At 35.7% G+C, this 18,848-nt stretch overlaps 1 long non-coding RNA gene across 1 annotated transcript in view; it reads left to right on the top strand.

Moving 5' to 3' along the window:
* The window catches only part of LOC306650480, a 246,344-nt gene that overhangs the window by 135,382 nt on the left and 92,114 nt on the right, over positions 1-18,848 (top strand). Inside the window, exons 6-8 of the long non-coding RNA XR_013760934.1 lie at positions 8,366-8,515; positions 13,133-13,237; positions 13,509-13,609. This is a non-coding gene — a long non-coding RNA (uncharacterized lncRNA). The remainder of the gene's footprint in view (positions 1-8,365; positions 8,516-13,132; positions 13,238-13,508; positions 13,610-18,848) is intronic.

Below are 18,848 nucleotides of genomic sequence, written 5' to 3'. Positions count from 1 at the left end.
CCTCCTGTATCACTTTTCTTACTCAGAATTGCTTTGGCTATTCTGGGTCTCTTATTCTTACAAATGAAGTTAAGGACTATTTTTTCTAGTTCTGTGAAGAATGTCATTGATATTTTGATGGGGATTGCACTGAATCTGTATATTGCTTTTGGTAGTATGGCTATTTTGAAAATATTAACTCTGCTTATCCAAGAACATGGGCAGTCTTTCTATCTCTTGAAGTCTTCTTCTTTTTATTTTCTTCAGTATTCTATAGTTTTCTTTGTAGAGATCTTTTACTTCCTTGATTAGACAAGGAAGGGTTTTTGGTGGTGGTGGTGGTGGTATTGTTGGGTATTTTTTTTTTTAGGACTGTGTGAAGAAAATTGTTTTCCTGATTTCATTCTCAGATGAATTATGGTTGGAGTATAGGAAAACTATTGATTTATGAGTGTTGATTTTATATCTTGTTATTCTGCTCGATTAATTTAACAGCGCTGGTACTCTTGTGGAATTTGGGGGCAAGGTCTTCTAGATATAGTATGTCATCAGCAAACAACAATAGTTTGATGACTTCTTTTCTAATTTGTATCCCTTTAGTTTCATCTCTTGCTTGATTACTCTGGCTAGAGTTTCAAGAGCTATATTGAATACAAGTGGGATGCAGGGGGCGGGGGTCCAGCCCCAGCAGGGGTCCATGGGTTCCACACTGGTAAGGAGGCTCAGGGAGACAACGTCGGTGATGGATGGAGAATGAAAGACACAGACTCTAGTTCTGGTGCAATCATTCCCACTTTATTCTGGGGAAGGCTGGGTTTATATACATTTTTCTTCAGGCTTTGATGACAGGCTTGTGACTAATAAAATCAAAGAAGTTTCCAAAGCATAGGCAGAAATTGTTTTTACCGAAAGATTATGAGAAAACAGTAACTTTACAGATTATCCTTACTTAATCACCAGGGCTTGCCATTGATAAAATAAGCAGGTCCATATCTAGTAGCTACTGTGGGAGGTGCTTTGTGCTTAGAACTTGGGGAAACATTGTTATCTATAAGTTTCTGTGCCCCAACAGGTTCTGGCTGTGCCAGTAAATGCAGTGTTTGGTTTTTAACATAGTAAAAACATTCTGCTGTTGTGAGGTTAATCATCACAGGGTTTCAACATGTGTTTTATCTCCATGATGTTTTTCTGGAAATTTATAGAATTATTCCCATCACCTCTAGCAAGATCCCCAGACTGAAGTGAGTAATATATTATTAGGAAAACTCCAAGCTAGAGAGGCATACATCTGGCATGCAATCCTTTTAGGATGAATCTTTGCAATCATCCTTCAGTGGAACTCTGTCAAGCACTGTAAGGAGAGCCAGGCGCCCCCGCAGTGGGAAAAGTGGACATCCTTGCCTTGTTTCAGATCTTAGAGGAAAGCTTCCAGTTTTTCTTGATTCAGTATGATGTTGGCTTTGTGTTTGCCATATATATAACTTTATAATGTTGAGGTTATGTTTCTTCCACCCCTAGTTTCTCCAGCATTTTTTACATGAATATTTGCTGTATTTTATGAAACATCTTTTCAGTACCTATTGATATGGTGTCATATGGTTCCTGTTCTTAATTTTGTGATGAACTACATTTATTGATTTGCATATATTAATCCAACCTCATATCCTTGGGATGAAGCCCACTTGGTCATCATTTGTTACTTTCTCAGTATGTTTTTGAATGAGAGTTGCTAATAATTTGTTAAGAATTTTTGCATCTATGTTCATCAGGGAGATTTGTCTGTAGTTTTCTTTCGTAGATGTGTTTCATTTTGTTATCAAGTTTATGCTGGCTTAATAGAATGTGTTTAGGAGTGTTCCTTCCTTTTCAGTTTGATGGAATAATTTGAAAAAGCCTCGTGTTATTTTTTCCTTAAAGGTTGGCAGAGCTGGATGTGGTGGCACATGCCTGTAATCCCAGTGACTTGGAAGGCTGAGGCAGGGTGATCACAAGTTCAAAGCCAACCACAGCAACTTAGCAAGGCCTTAAGCAACTTAGTAACATCCTGCCTCAAAATTTAAAAAAAATAAAAAAGAATAAAAAGGGCTAGGGATTTTGATCAGTGGTTAAGCACCTCTGGGTTCAATTCCTGGTACAAAAAAATAAATAAGAACTCAGGTGAGAATTCATCTGATTCGTGGATTTATTTTGTTGGTAGAATTATAATCACTGTTTCAATTTCATTACTTGATATTTGTCTGTTTACGTTTTCTAGTTCAATTTGGGCAGATTACATGTGTCTAGAAATTTGTTAGTGTCTTCTAGATTTTGCAGTTTATTGGAATGTACATTTTCAAAATGGTTTCTAATAATTCTCTGGATTTCAGAAGTGTCTGTGGTGATATCTACTTTTTCATGGCTAATTTTGTTGATTTGAGTTTTCTCTTTCTTTTGGTTAGTTTAGATCTGGGTTTATCAATCTTATTTATCTTCACAAAGAACCAAATCTTTGTTATATTGATCTCGTGTACTATTTTCATTCCCAATTTCATTAATTTCAGATCTCAGTTTTATTATTTCCTATCTTCTGCTGATTTGTGGGTTATCTTGTACTTTTTTAAAATCCCCTAAGGCCTTGAGGTGAACATATGCTTATTTATTTTGGATCTCTCTGTTAATGTAGCCACTCAATGCACTAAATATTCCTCTTAATACTACTTTCATGCTGTGCCAGAGATTTCTATATACTCTTTGTTTTCATTTGTTTCAAAGAATTTCTTGATTTCCTCTCTCATTTCTTCTTTCATCAATTCTTCACTTTAAAGGTTGTTGTTTAATCTCCAAGTGTTTTTGTGGTTTCTACTATTTTTCTTGTGTTTGTCTTCAAGTTTCCATTATGGTCTAATAGAATGTGTGGGATTAGATCTATTTTTTTCCTCTCTTTTCTTTTCTTTCTTTCTTTCTTTTTTCTTTTATTTATTTATTTATTTTTTTATATTTGCTAAGACTTACATTGTGACCTAGATCCTAGATATGATCTATTTTGGTAAAGGTTCCATGAGCTGCTGAGCACAAGGTAAATTCAGCTGTTTTGGGGAGAAATATTCTTCAGGTGTCTATTACATCCATTTAATTTATAGTATTATTTATGTCACATATGTCTTTAATAATTTAATGCTTTGATGACTTCTCTATTGGTGATGGAGTATATTGAAATCATTGAGTATTATTGTGTAGAGAGAGAGTAGTTTTAAATTTAATTGTGTGTGCTGATATTTGGGGTACATATATTTACTATCATTATATCTTCTCATTGGATTTTTCCTTTTGGATGTGGTGGCCTTCTTTGTCTCTTTTGATTAATTTATGCTTGAAATTAACTGTGTCAATATGGGAATTAGCTATCCCAGCTTGTTTACAGACTCCATGGAATATTTTTATCCTTTTGTCTTCAACCTGTGATTATTTTTGTCTGTGAGATGAGTGTTTTGCAAACAGCATATAGTTGGATCTTGTTTTTGATCCATTCTGCTAATCTGTCTTTTAATTGGAGTTGAGACCATTTATATTAATTGTTATTAAGGTTATGTGTTTGTGATTACTACCATTTTTATTTTTTGTTATACTTAATTCTGTCTTGATTCTCAGTTAGATGCTTAAATTTCTATTAATCTTCATGTATTTGAGAGATTTGGGTTTTATTTTTGGTTTCTTCTGTGTACAGTTTATCTTTGAGAATTCTTTATAATGCTGGCTTGGTTGTGTGAATTCTTTTAATTCATCTTTGTCATGGAAAGCTTTAATTTTTCCATTGAATATGAAGAAGAGCTTTGCTGAGTATAGCAATTGTTTTCTGTTCAAGTTAAAACATTGCATTCCCTGCCATTCTTGCTTTTTATGTCTGAGAATCAGAAATGAGCCTTATTGGTTTGCTTCTAATGTGACCTGATGTTTCTCTCTTGAAGCTTTTAATATGCTTTCCATGTGTTTTGATTATGATGTGTTTTGGAGAACTTCTCTTCTTGTCAAGTCTATTTGGGGACCTGTATGCCTTATGTGAGTGGATAGCTATCATCTTTCTGATATGGGGAATATTTTCTGTGACTATCTCATTGAAAATATTCTTAATGCCTTTAGCTTGTATCTTCACGTTCTCTTCTATCTCTGTGATTCTCAGATTTGTCCCTTGATGTTGTCCCGTAGTTTTTCTGCATTCTGATCATGTTCTATAATTTTTTCCCTTAATTGTTCTGTGTACTTGAATTCTTGTATCCTGTCTTCAAGGCCTAAGTTTCTGTCTTCAAGCACTAAAGTTCTGTATTCTATGCAATCTAATTTGCTGGTGACACTTCCAAGTGAATTGCTAATTTGGTTCATTGTGACTTTAATTTCCAGGAGTTTTGATCAGTTTCTTTTCAGTATTTCTATTTCTTCATTGGAATGATCTTTAATCTCTTGTATTGACTCTCTTAATTCATTCCTTATATCTTCTTTCAGCTTTGAACATTTTAATACTCAGTTTTTTATCTTTCTCTAGAATTTCATCCTCTTCCATGCTTGCAGGATACTTTGTTGGGGGACTATGAATTTTGGGGAGAGATTTGTTTTCCTGTTTTCTGATGTTTTCAGAATCATGTATCAATTGAGATGGATTCACCCTCCTCTTTTATACACGTCGTTACATGTGTGGTTCTTTTTTATTCTAGGATGTCTTTGTTTTTTGATACACAAGTAGATGTTGAGGGTCGGAACCTGAAGTTCCCCTCTGGTTATTTCTCCTTGGGCCATGAGTTTTGATTTGGGGTTTTTTAATCCCTAATTCTATGAATCAAAGTGATGTTTAGGCTTGGGTGGTGCTAGATCATGTTTGGGCTAAGAGTCACTGTTGCTTGGCCGAGTCATGAATGTTTCTTGGCAGCAGGATCTCTACACTGTTGTCTTGAAGTGTCCCAATCATTTCCAGCCTCTCTTAGAAGAAGGCAGAATCAGGAATATCACTATTGTCAGCTGCAGATGTATAGTTCTGAGATAAACGTTCAATGTCTACTTTGGCATCTATAACACTACCTGGCACCTATACAGGAATGGTAGGGTCAGCATTTAACATCAGTACCAGTAATACAAAACTGTTGCCAAGATCAGGCATTCAACAACAATTCTCTATTATGTTGTCTACTGTATTAATAACCACAACATGAATTAATTAAACTATATAGTTATATTATTTAGTGGGATTAGTTTCATTTTTTTTTTTTTAACTAGGAGTTGAACCCCAGGCACTTTACCCCAGAGCCACATCCTGATCTCTACACCCTCCCCCCTTTTTAAAATTTTGAGACAGGGTCTCATTCAGTTGCTAATTGCCTCACTAAACTGCTGAAGCTGGCTTTGAACTTGTGATCCTCCTACCACAGCCTCCCAAGCCATTCAGATTAGAGACATGCTTTACCACACCCAGCATGAGAGGAGTTTCTTAAGCACAGAGAAAATAAGGTGGGAAGGTGAGACGAAGTTTGAACTATTTTTAAAACATGACCAAAGGAGAGTCAGGTGGTAAGTAGCAGATGTCAGCTATAAAGAATAAGGAACAAAATATTTGCAGAAAATAATAAAATAAAGAGATAATATGGAAACAGAAAAAAATTATCTGTTGTGGGGGAAGAGAATGTTGAAGGGGAAATAAGAGGGATGAGAACCTAGGTATAGACAAACCAGCAACTGTAAGATCAAAATAGCTTGAACCTGCATATAATTGAACTCCACCTGAGACAAGTCAAGGCTAAATAGTAGTTTCAGAATGATCATTTAATATGCAAGTAAAAATATATGAACATACATACGAGTTTTTCAAATCTATTCATGTAGACACATACACTAACATACACACACACAATATTATAAATAATAGAAAAATTAGGATAGGATAAAATTATAATAGAATAAAAATTAAAATAGAAAAATTACAATAGAATGAAATGATGTTTGAAAGAAAAAATTAGTTACAATTTAAAAAAATAAAAAACAGATTAAAAATGTTCAAATGTTCTTTCTGATAGGTGGAGGCAAACACACAACAAGGGGGAGGGAAGAATAGAAGGTCAGTGGATTAGGCAAAGGGAAATTAAGGGAAGGGAGAGGGAATGAGAATAGGAAAGACAATAGAATGAGTTGGACATAACTTTCCTACATTCATATAGGATTATATGATCAGTGACACTTCACATCATGTACAACTACAAGAATGAGATCCTAATTAGAATAAGTTATACTGCATGTATAGATAATATGTCAAAATACACTCTACTGTCATATATATCTAAAAAGAACAAATAAAAAATTTTAAAGTAAACATTGGAGTAATGAAGAAAATTAAAATGAAATGAGGAAAGAAAAAATAAAATAAAAAATAATGATTATGGCATTTACAAGTAAATGAATGGAATTGGAGAATATCATGCTAAGCAAAATAAGCAATCTCAAAAAACCAAAGGCCAAATGTTTTCCGTGATAAGTGGATGATGATACATAATGAGCTGTGGGGGAAGAGGGGGGAAGAGAAGAATGGAGGAACTTTTGCCTACATAGAGGGAAATGAGAGGTGGGGAGGGGGCGGGGGTATGAAAGATGGTGGAATGAGACAGACATCATTACCCTATGTATATGTATGATCACATAAATGGTGTGAATCTACATTGTGTACAACCACAGAAATGAAAAGTTGTACCCCATTTGTATACAGTGAATCAAAATGCAGTCTAAAAATAAAATGAAAAATCTTCCTGAGAAATAAAGGGCTAATTTGTGCTGAAGTGGTCAAAACTGATAAATGTTTATTCTTGGTATTTGTTTTTGGCTTTGTAATCCTTGGGTAAAGATTGGTGGGTTGTTAAGGTCAACACTTTTGTTTTCTTCTCTTAGCTGTGAGCTTTGTGGCTAGGAGGCAAAGCTGTTTATAGCCTCCAGTCTCCCAGGATACAGTGGGGTAGCACAGTTTGTGTGTTGATAAATTGTGTGTTCCTGTGGCAGGAGTGTTGTAGAGTTCTAAATAAGAGATTCCAATAATTAGGTTTTAGTCTAGCTCAACATGGGTGTTTGAGAATTGCTCTACACTTCCTATTGTGGGGGGTTGCCAGACTTTGTGGGATATTTGGAACTCTAGGATCTCTGGTAAAATCCACTTTTAGGGCATAGGACAAAACCTCCAAACATTTCACCTTCACCACTGTGAATATGAAATACTGGTGATCTGCACTGAGATACAGATGCTCCTGTATGTCTGCTGCAGCACTGGCAACAGTGGAAGCTTTCTTGAGATCAGAGCCTGAATGGTCCAGATAAACTTTTGTTCGTGCCTCTTTTAGTCTCTTTGGTTCAGGTGACTTCTGTGAATTTTTTGGTCAGCTGCAGGGGTCCTTGATTTCCTGTCTCCCTGGCGGAGGGAGCACTGGAGTTGCAGACGGCAGGACCACAGGAGCATGTGCTTTCCTGGCCACAGGACCATAGCAAGCAGTCACTCTCTCTGGAAGCACCAGTGCTTATCTTCCTGGCCCACAAATGCAGTGGGTGTTCAGTTTCTCCTGTAGTGTGGACCTGTGCTTTCCCTGGGCCCAGGAGCTCGGCAGTTGGCTGCTCTCACTGGTGGCATAAGCACAATGGTGGGCCACCTCCTCTGGTAGGGTGAGCATGTACTTTTCCCAGTGGTAGGTGGTGGGGAATGATGCCTACCTGGCTTTCCCTGGGAGACTAGCAGCCATTTACAGTGCCCAAAATGCTTTCCCTCCAATGGGAGTTATTTTGGAAATGCTTTTACTGATTTGCTTCTCTACTGACTCTGTGTCTATTAAAATCAGACTTACTCCTTAATCCACATGTTATCTCAAGTCAATTCTTTATTTTTCAGTTGCTTCATCCATGGACCATACCATTTCCTTTGTCTGTGCTGCCCCTCAACTTCACTACAGCTGCTGGCAGCCATGCTGGAGCCTGAGCTGGCACTTCTCTAATGCATTATTTCTTACCTTCATGTTTCTGACATCTGTGAGTCTACAGTTTTTTGTTGTTGTTGTTGTTGTTGTTGTTGTTCTGTTTCATTTCTACAGGTCAGTATTAAGTTTCAGTTAACCACCTCGCTTAGAATCGGCTTTCCCACTTGTGGGTATGGTGTGGAGGGACTGCCAGGATGTGCACCCTTCCTTTTGTCTGCCATCTCCACCTCCACACTTATGGATTTTTGCTTGTGTATCAGAGGCATATTAGCCTATGATTTTCTTTCATGTGTATTTGTCTAGCTGTGGTGTCAAGATAAGCTGACCACACAGAGTGTGTCAGGAAGTGCTCTGCATTTTAAGTTGTATCATTTTTCAATGAAGGGTCACTGACGGATTGTTATGAATGCTTTAAATTTTAGGCATATCCAGTGAAGTCACCTCGAATGGGCAGGAACTGACTCTTAACAACCATCCCATGAGATCACAGTGAATCCCTCCCCAGCTCAACTTTCACTTGAGTCCTCAGTATTCTCCATCATCTATGTCTGGGTTTCTGAGCCAGATAAAATGTGAGTCGTAGTAGTAGTAGTAGTACTGTGGTTTTAAGCTTCTAACCTATGCTGTGTTTTGTTAGGCCCGCCAAAATATATAATTCAACTGAGAGTGAATGTAATGTGGTATTCTGGATTAGCTCCTAAAACACAAAAATGATAGTAGTAGGAAATCTGGAAAGATATGTTATGAGTTTTCAATTTGTTTAATAATTTGTACTACTGTCAGTTTCTGAGTTTCCATCCCTGTATGATACAAATGTAAGAGGTTAACATTACAAGAATTTGAAAGTTCTATAAATTGGATATGCTGTCTTTGCAACTGCCCACAAATGCACAATTTTACAAACATACTTTTTTAAATTATTTTTTTCTAAAAAATGAAGTTTTTTTAAGAAAAAAAAAACCTTTATATTTAGGAGATGAATGGACTTGTATTGAGGGAACAACAAAACATTTTCTTTTATGTGTCACCATTCCAAACACTGGTATAACAACTTCAAGAAAATAACATGAAGCTCCAAGGTTGCTGACCCTCTTTCTTCTTTCTCACTTCCCAGTTACTAGTTTGAGTGTCAGTAACTCTTTCTTCAAACATAGTTGCAGTACCTCACAAATCTCTTAAGATCAGTTTTCAGAAGCAATCAGGCAAAGCATCTGCAGGATCATGCTAAAGACATGACTTAAGTACAATAGGAACCAAGCAAAATAAATGTAAATAACAGGGAGGGATCATACACTATATTACTACATCAAGAAGAGTATTTTCTGGGACAGAATTAACTTCTTCAAGTTTTTTTTCAAGCACTCTACCGACTGAGCTATCTCCCCAGCCCCTTTTTCAAGTTTTTGAACTATATCAAAAAACCTTTGAGGAAACCCTGTGGTAATTTTGTCTTTTCCTACAGATACCAGGATGAGTAATTTGAGTCCATATATTCTATTTTCACATATATTTTGTAACCCGTTGTCAAGCATACAACCCACAGAATAGGTATCACCCTAGTTGTAACAGGTAAGTTGGGTACCTCAAAAAAAATGTTTATAATGGTAAAAACAAGTAAGTATAAAAGCAATATATTGCACATCATTGTAGGAAGCTCAGTACAAAATAATAATAATAACAATAATAATAGAAGTAGGATACAACATATCTCCAGCCCTTCTTACAACCTTGCAGTGATCTAAGAGATGGACACTGACTGAAAGTGCACTCTGCACATGTGTTGCCTAACAAAGTATCCAACAGCAGAGAGGATTGCCTACTCACCCCAGTTTTCTGTGCACAGCAATAGCTCTTAGATGGCAGCAGCAGGGTTGTGTTCAGGAACCATATCTACAAAGCCTGCAGAGTCTTGTGACTACACATTGCCTTCTATGGATATGGATAGAGCCAGGGCTCTTTTGTTTCTGTGCCCCATGGATGTGAGATATATTTTTCATACTCCACACATACTTTCAAAGAAAAAATGAGCTTCTGTAACTTGGAGACCTGGGAGTAAGACACAGATACCTGGAACAGATTTCTGTCTTCTGAGATGAAGATAAACAGATATTTATGCATTATTATTTGCAATATTTGTAATTCAAGAAACATTCTTAGTATTGCAAGTTCATACTTCACTTCTTGAGAAAGAATGGCTTTATTTAAATTTCATATATTATCATATGGAGTATTGTTCCATTCATTTCATTTTAATCAGAGTTTCAATTATAGTTAAATGATTTACCAATCCTCTTTTCCCCTTCAATTCAATGTATAATTTAGAGTCTATCATGATGTCTCCTTTATCTTTCTTTATCAAAGTCTGTGCTCAAAAAGGAAAAAAAAGGCAGAGTGGCAGGTGATAAATGACCACAAAGAATTCAGAAAAAAAGATGACCCATTACCAATGAAACTCATTACTCTGTATAATTAATATGCAGTTAGAAAAAAGGAGTGACCAATCATAAATTGGTAAATGAGTATCAATGAGCTTTGAGTGCTCAGCAATAAGAAAAAACAGTTACTAAATACAAACCTGGTATCAAAGGCACAGAGGATACAGTGCTGACCACCCATTGCCCACACATGACTCCCCAATGGCATGGAAGATATCATTTTGCACCTATGAGCAGATTTCAGCATCTGGCCTTGCCACCTGAATTGTCAGAAAGATGTCATTGGAAACATTCTAATATTTGTGTCATGGTTTGTCATAGGTTTTATTTCTTCTTGACATAAAATAAGGTTGTGCTATACAATTCATGCAAATGAAATACTTTGCAATTAGTCAATTAATTATCTGACCACATCATAAGGCAAGACTTCAGCACCTTGTCTCCACACTCTACCTAGAAGAATGAATAGAGCTCAGTATTGAGGTTGAGATCAGGATTTTCTTTTCACAGATTTCAGTCTTCCCGGAGTCTGAAACTCAAGGTAAAATCTCAGCATCCTAATGTGTTCTTTAGGATTATATGAATTCCTTTTTCAGTATATTCTTTAGAGAGTAGTAAAGTTATTCCAGTATACAAGTACCCAAAGTAAAGTTTGTCAGAGTACCAAGAGGGGAAGAAAAAAATATTTTATAACTACTATAGTTCATCTGCCCCTTCAGTGACTTACATGAAGAGATTTTTGTGATCATCATCCATTTTAGTATGATGAATGGAAAAGAAATGAAGAGATATTGACATGTTATGGATTAAAGAATTAAATTTGGAATTCACAATGTAGGGTACATTAGTTATATTTCTGAGACAGACATTCTACATTCAAATTTTCTAATTTTTTTTCCATGCATGGTTCTGCATGCCTATAATCCCACTAATTATGGAGGCTAAAACAAGAGGATCACAAGTTAAAGGCCAGCCTTGGTAATTTAGCTAGATCCTATCTTAAAATAAAAAGGGTCGGGAATGTGACTCAGTAGTAAAGACTCTCCTGGTTCAATCCCCATTACTGAAAATGAAATTCTAAATCTTGAGAAAGCTACTACTGCAATGCAACTCTTACTGAATACTCTGCAATTTCTGTTTTCCTCATCCATTAAAAGGTACCTCTCTTCATATCAAATAAGAATTGTAATAGGTCAGTAACTTGGAAAATATAAGTGGAGTTGACCAATTTAGGTGAAATACATTTCAACCTGTTTCCACAGTAATAGACCAGAATACAGAAGAGAGGCCCCATGATGTAACAATTGGAACTGGACAGTTTCAAAGAAAAATGAATCCCATTAATCCTAGAGTACATCTTCATATCTTTATAATATAGATACTTTTAAAAATTGGCATCGTTAAAAGATTGTGGTCCATAAAGCAGTTATGATATGATTGTCCTCAGGGGCATATTCATGAACTTGTATAAACACCTTCCTTTGTTACCTTCTGGTACTTTTGTCATCATCAAAACTTATGCACGTGCATCAAAAGATTGGAAAGATCATTTTACAGAGCATAGCATGGAACTCAGTCAAGGAATGTGAAAGTAGCCAAAGCTTTGATTATAATAGATCATGACAAAGTGGGGAAAATCACAGATAAGAGTAGCTTAAAATTGATTCCAAAGAGTTTGATTTGAAAGTCAGATATTTTAATAGTAACTATTAATTTTTCTATTTTTTATTTCACACAATCATAGGAGTGATATAAGGTGAATAACCATATAAAATTTCAGTTGGTTTAAGATTATACCCAGAAGTAGGGATGCTGTATCACCAACAGTGTACAAAGGTTCCCTATTCCAATTTTATATACACTTTGTATACATGAAAGAAATATTTTTTGCAATAGTAGGATAAAAATTATGTTACAAGAAATATTTGTGTCATAGTCTCTTATAGGTTTGTTTTGTGACAGTGATGTATTTCATAGCTCATGTAAATAATACACTTGCAATTAGTTATTTGGTTCCTTAACATACCAAGAAATGTGTTGTCAGACAATTGTCATTGCACAAACATCAGAAAATGTATTTCAATAAACCTAGATTGTGTAGCCTATCATAAATCTGTACTACAATGACATAACCTATTGTACTTACCCTACAAACCCTGCACAGTATGTCACTGTTCTAAAATAGGAAAGATACAGTAAAAATATAATGTAAGAGTTAAAACTATTCACTTACTATCAATGGAACTTCCAGGGTGGGCTGGTGGGTGAGTGGTGAGTAAATGTGAAGGCCTAGAAAAAAATGTATACTTCCTTAGACTTTATAAATATCTTGTACCTAGACTGTAAGTTAATGGTCTTTTTCTTTCTTTTTTAAATATTATTTTAGTTTTAGATGGATACAACACCTTTATGTTAGTTATTTATTTTTATGTGGTACAGAGGATCAAACCCAGTGCCTCACACATGCCAGGCAAGTGCTCCACCAATGAGCCACAACCCTAGCCCCTTTTTCTTTCTTAATAAATTAGCTTAGTATATTTTAACTTTATAAAATATTTAAAGTTTGCCTTTCTCACTATCTTTTAATGGTAAAAACATGTAGTACAGTGATTCTTTATATCCTAATTCTATATGATTTTTAATTTTAAATTTTTTCATTAAATGCTAAGACTCAAATGCACACATTAGTCTAGACCTGCATAGAGTCGGGCTCATCAATATCACTATCTTCCACCTACACATCTTGTCCCACAGGAAGATCTTAAAGGGCAGTAACACACCTGGAGCCCCCATCTCCTATAACAGTGCCTTCATCTGGAACACTTCCTGAAGGACCTGTCTGAGCCTCTTCTTGCAGAGGTATGACTGCAAAATATGTCCATGGTAGTTGGCTTGGTTTATTTCCTTTTTATCATAGAGTTGCTTGTAAGCAGATAATGCACCATGATCATCCCTCTCTTTTAATGAAAATCTTTTGGTGTTGGGGTCCATATTTTCAAACTTTTTAAAGAGCTCTTTGCTATCTACAAAAGCTTCTGCTAAACTCTTGCCTGTGAATTCTCTTGGAGTTTTTTCTTTCTTGTCTTCTCTTTTCTCCTGCTGCTTCTTCAGCTACATGTTCTTGTTCCAGTTGCAAAGCCTCTCATTAGACAACTCTTAGGAGCCACATCTAGAAGCTCCTCAGCATTACCTGCATCCACACACAAGTTTTTCCACCTCGTTAACAGCTAGGTAAGTATTGCAAAATCTCATCCTTGGCAAAGCTTTTGAAGATACAGATTCCTTGAATGTCTTCTTCTAGATGCCCTTTATGTTTCCTTTTGTTTCATCACCCGAAGGCCAAGAAAGGTTTGGATCCAGTCACAGGTGATAGAATACTTCCCAAATTGCATCATCACCCTCAGCATCTTTCTCATTGCAGGAATAACCTGGGAAAAGTGTTTCCTTGGACATTAGACCTTAAAAAATGAATACCTACTTGATCCACGAGTTAGAACATAGAGTTAATCTTTGAGAGGAGAAACACTACTGTGATTCAATAAAGAGCAACAAAAAAAAAAAAAAAAGGAGGATGTGGGGGCTGGTGATATAGGTCAGTAGTAGAGCTATTGCCTAGCATGCAGTAGACCCTCAGTTCAATTCCCAGCACTGAAAGAAAAGAAAGGATGTACAAGAGCATTATCAATAGAATCTTGAAATATATGTTATTTTACAAATAGTACAATTCTGTTTAACTGTTGTAGCAATTCATTATGGCATCTTTTTGAGAAGAAATGGGTCACCATGATGTCTTATTACTCCTGTGGCACACTAGCCACATGTGCTTATCGAAGACCCCATGCTTCTCACTGTGCCAGATCACAAAGGCTTCAACTTGTAGCCTGCAATGTTGGCCCAAGGAAGGGACTATAATACTGTCCTTAAAATCCTTGAAACCACCCCAGCACTGCAAAAAATAAATCCTTGAAACCTGTCATTGACTTGACCTTATGGATGAAAGGTGTATAAGGTAGGTAGGTATAAGGTATCTGTTTCCAGAACAGTAAGGAATCATCTATATTGAATTTTTACTCCAGCAAGTTATTTTTCTTTAAATTAGACTAGCTAGTGTTTCCAATTTTTTTCTACATTCTTCACATAAAAACTCAGACTCACCACTTCTCACATTGTGTAATGAATAATAGTTTATTTAAACCACCCATAGGTAGCAATAAAATCAACATCACAGGTCCATCTTCTTCCTTCAACATCACAGACTTGTTGTTTGGCCATGATTTTCATGATGCAGACAGAGGTGTACTTCTGTGTCTGGTCTTCAGTCCAGGTCATTAGCATTTCATCCATGTCCGATATAAGCCCTTCAGGAATCTTTGTTTAGTGTCACTCCCTTCAATGCAGCAGTTCCTTTAATAGCCTTCAACAGGTTTTTCTTGTTCTTCATGATCATAGCTGTGGTGAAATAAGGTGTGCCTGACTTGTGAGAAATGATCATCATTGCTTTTCCACCTTCATAGGCTTTAATCACCTTTGCACTCATTTCCAGGTTAGTCCCTTGACATAACCTCTTACTGACAGCGTTATCAGTGGAGTTTGTATGCTTAGGAGGAGTGATGAACTGAACAGCATGAGAATAAATAAAGCACAATAGAAAATGATACAATTAAGAGATTTGGTAAACACAAGAGATATGAGCCCCCCTGTTTCCCCAGCATAAGACAGCATATTCTGGTATAGTAAGCATTTGGTGTGGGGTACCTGGGATTGAACTCAAGGGCAGTCGATCACTGAGCCACATCCCCAGCCCTGTTTTGTATTTTTATTGAGAGACAGAGTCTCACTGAGTTGCTTAGTGCCTCACTTTTGCTGAGGCTGGCTTTGAACTTTCAATCCTCCTGTCTCAGCCTCCCAAGCCAATAGGATTACAGGTAGGCACCACTGCACCCAGCTAGTAAGCATTTTTAGTAACTAGAAGGACTGCACGCTAAAATAATGATAAAAGTATAATAAAAGCATAAACTAGTAACATTTATTGTCATAATAAAGATTTGCTACTGTACAAAACTGCACATGCTATACTTTTGTACAACTGGCAGTGTAGCAGATTTGCTTACACCAGGATCACCACAAACACGTGGCTACGGCTACGTTGCACAGTAGCCTTACAGAAATTATTAGGTGATACAAAGTTTTCATAATCTACAGGGCCATCACTGTATATGCAGGCTATTATTAACTGAAACATTATATGGTACATGACTATACTTACAAAAATCCATCAGTAATAGCAAATACTGACTTGGTGGTTGGTACAAACCTGCTATTAGTGTGCAGGTTTTATGTATTATTAGTTCATTCAGTTCTCACAATAAGAATTAAACACTATTAAAACTACTATCCCCATAGTCTAGTTCTGAATTTGAGCTAGTACCCACAAGAAAGAAGTAATATAGCATTGATCTTGCTTCAGTCTCTCTCCAGAGTCTTTTCTTACTTCAAGTGTATTGGAATATCTTTTATTTTTATAGTAAACATTCTTTATGTTTAGTATAGGGAATCTTACATATTCCATGGTCATGTAGTCATTTTACTTAGTAAGGTCCTTATTATTGCAGTTATAATTCCAGTTATTTTTGCATTAAATTGCTTATATATTTTAGGTATATGATATACCTGGAATTGATTTTGTGTGTAATGTAAGGTGAAAGAAAAATCAGATATTTTCCCTCTTATGGTTATTCAATTTCCTATTTTTTTCTATTTTTATTTGTTTTTTTTAGTTCTACATGACAGTAGAGTATACTTTGACATATTTATACAAAAATGCAGTGCATCTTGTTCTAATTAGAATCCCAATCTTATGGTTCTACATGATATGGACATTCATTAGGACATTTATTTTATTAAAAACCATTTTCCCATTAATATTTATGAGTAATTTGCTTATGTATGTATGTGTATGTATATGTCTTCTTTTGAGGTCTCTTTACCTTTTTCATTGGCTTATTTTTTATTTGTGTGCAAATATCACACTGTCTTTGTGTAAAAGACTTCACTTAACACATAAATTTTCCCTCCAGATCTCATTCTCTGGATCACTGAGTTGTTCTAAAATGTGGTATACATACACAATAGAATGTTACTCAGCCTTAAAGAAGAATGAAATTATGGCATTTGCAGGTAAACAGATGGAGGTGGTGAATATCATGCTAAGCAAAATAAGCCAATCCCCCAAAAACCAAAGGTAGAATGTTTTCTCTGATATGTAGATGTTAATTCACAATAAGGGCGTTGGGGCTAGAGAAAAATAGAGGTACTTTGGATTATGCAGAGCAAAGTGAAAGGAGGGGAGGGTCATGGGGTCAGTAAGGATAGTAGAATGAATCAGACATTATTACCCTATGTACATATATGATTACATGACCCATGTGATTTTACATCTTGTACAACCAGAAGAATGATAAGTCATATTCCATTTATGTATGATGTGTCAAAATGCATTCTACTGTCATATATAACTAATTAGAACAAAATTTAAAAGAAAAGAAAAAAACTGTCATCCCTAGTATTATACCAATATCCTCAGCTTTAGCTTGAGCAAAGAGGAGGGTTTTCAACTTTTTACTTTTGAGGCCTATGTCTCTAACAGTCTTATGAACTTTAGATAATCCCCTGAACTACACTCCCAGTTTATTCACTTTAGCACATTCTTGGTGAATTTTACCTGGTATCACTCCTTCTCTTTTTCTTTGCCTGATTTCCGGAGATGTAGGTATTTACATTCCATTAGTTACAGTTAGCAGTGGCTGGAGACAGGGATAGGAAGGGCATGGTTAGGTGCCCCTTGAGGCAAACTTTGAGGGTCCAGTGGGTGTGTCCTCCTGTGGACCACACCCAATCAGGGCGGGTCCTGATTGTCTCCGATCTCTCTGGGAAAAGACAGCTGTTCTCTGCCCTCCTCCTGGTGCTAGTTGATGAATGAAATTCACTTTTGTGAAAAACAAATTTGCTCAAGAATTACTCTGCTTGCTTACAGGTGATACTTAGTAATTCAAGCATTGTCTGGTAGTATTTATTCTAGCTTTTTGTATTGTCTTATAAAAGTTTTTACTATTTACCTACAAATTTTCTTATTTTTTTGGTATGGAAACATTATTTGCAATTTTTGTATTTTTATATTATGTTAATGTCTTTCATTCTTGTGTTTAAAATGCATTCATAATAATTTCCCCAAGAAACTTTCCAGTTATCTTTATCTTTTCAACCATCAGTTTTTCTAAATGTAATGGGAACATCACTTTCATAAGGGAAGACATATGTTTAGAATATCTAGTAGTAGCTTCCAGAATTTTCCTTTGAAATATCCATGGATGAAGAGGAGAAAGACAAACATTGCTGGAAGCAACATACAATATTTTTTAGAGTCTTATGCTTAAAACAGCTGTGACTATTTCCATTATCCTATGTTAAAAAGTCAAAAATTCAACAAATCGAGTTATTAGACCTGATTGGCTTTTATTTGTGATTCATATATAGGGCAGCATCATTCTATAAAACTGTTGCTCAACTGACACAATAGAATAGCTGGATTTTTTTAAGGGGAAGACAAGGAAACACAATAATAAAAAAAAACTGGTTAACATGAAGTAATTTCATGTTTCTTTACTTGTAATGGATAAACCAGAGGACTTTCTTTATCCTGCTGTCTCAAGTTGACTGGGAATTCTCTTGGGTTACTGTGAATCTTCTGTTTTCAGGGAAAACAACTTCTCTTTGAGTGTTAACTTGATTCCTTAAATATTTATGGGACTGGGAATGTAGTTCATTGGTAAAGTGCTTGCCTTGCACACACAAGGACCTGGGTTCAATCCCTAGTACCACAAAAAATAATAATAGTAATAATTGTTTATCTTATGGGTCATATAACATGAGTGACTCCATTTTCACATTTTCATTTGGTCTTCTGGGACCTAGTGTAGGAGGCACTTAGTCCAAATAATGGCTGCCTACAAATTGGATTGGACAATAGCTTGGTATATTCCAATTTTGAAAGGTTCCCAGAGGTATATTGTAAGACAGAATATTGACACAGACATTCTGAATGCAGAGACTAGTCACTTTGTTAATGTGCAAGTTTGAAATTTATTGTATTTTTCTTTTGATAGTTACCAAAGAACTTTAGAGGTGATCTCCTGTCTGTGGTTCCTTCTCTCTAGTTTTTGTGAACAGTTCCATGACATTTTCTTCTACAGATAGCCCTTAATATACATATGCATCTATTATTAACTTTGATAACTAAAATTGTTTTTAATTTTCAAAAAAATAAAATAATACAGCTCAAAATGTGCAAATATGTGTGCTCCATGTAGCATACATTTTTTAGTATGTGATCTTGCAGAAAAGAAATTGCAATGTATTTTGTTTTCTTTTACCATCTGCCATAAAATATATTCAGAAGTCTTTCATGCTTGTG

The sequence above is a fragment of the Sciurus vulgaris genome (assembly GCF_902686455.1).
Source record: "Sciurus vulgaris genome assembly, chromosome: 2".
NCBI lineage: Eukaryota > Metazoa > Chordata > Mammalia > Rodentia > Sciuridae > Sciurus > Sciurus vulgaris.
Note: the sequence above shows the minus strand (reverse complement) of the source record. Positions and strands in the feature narration are given on the sequence as shown.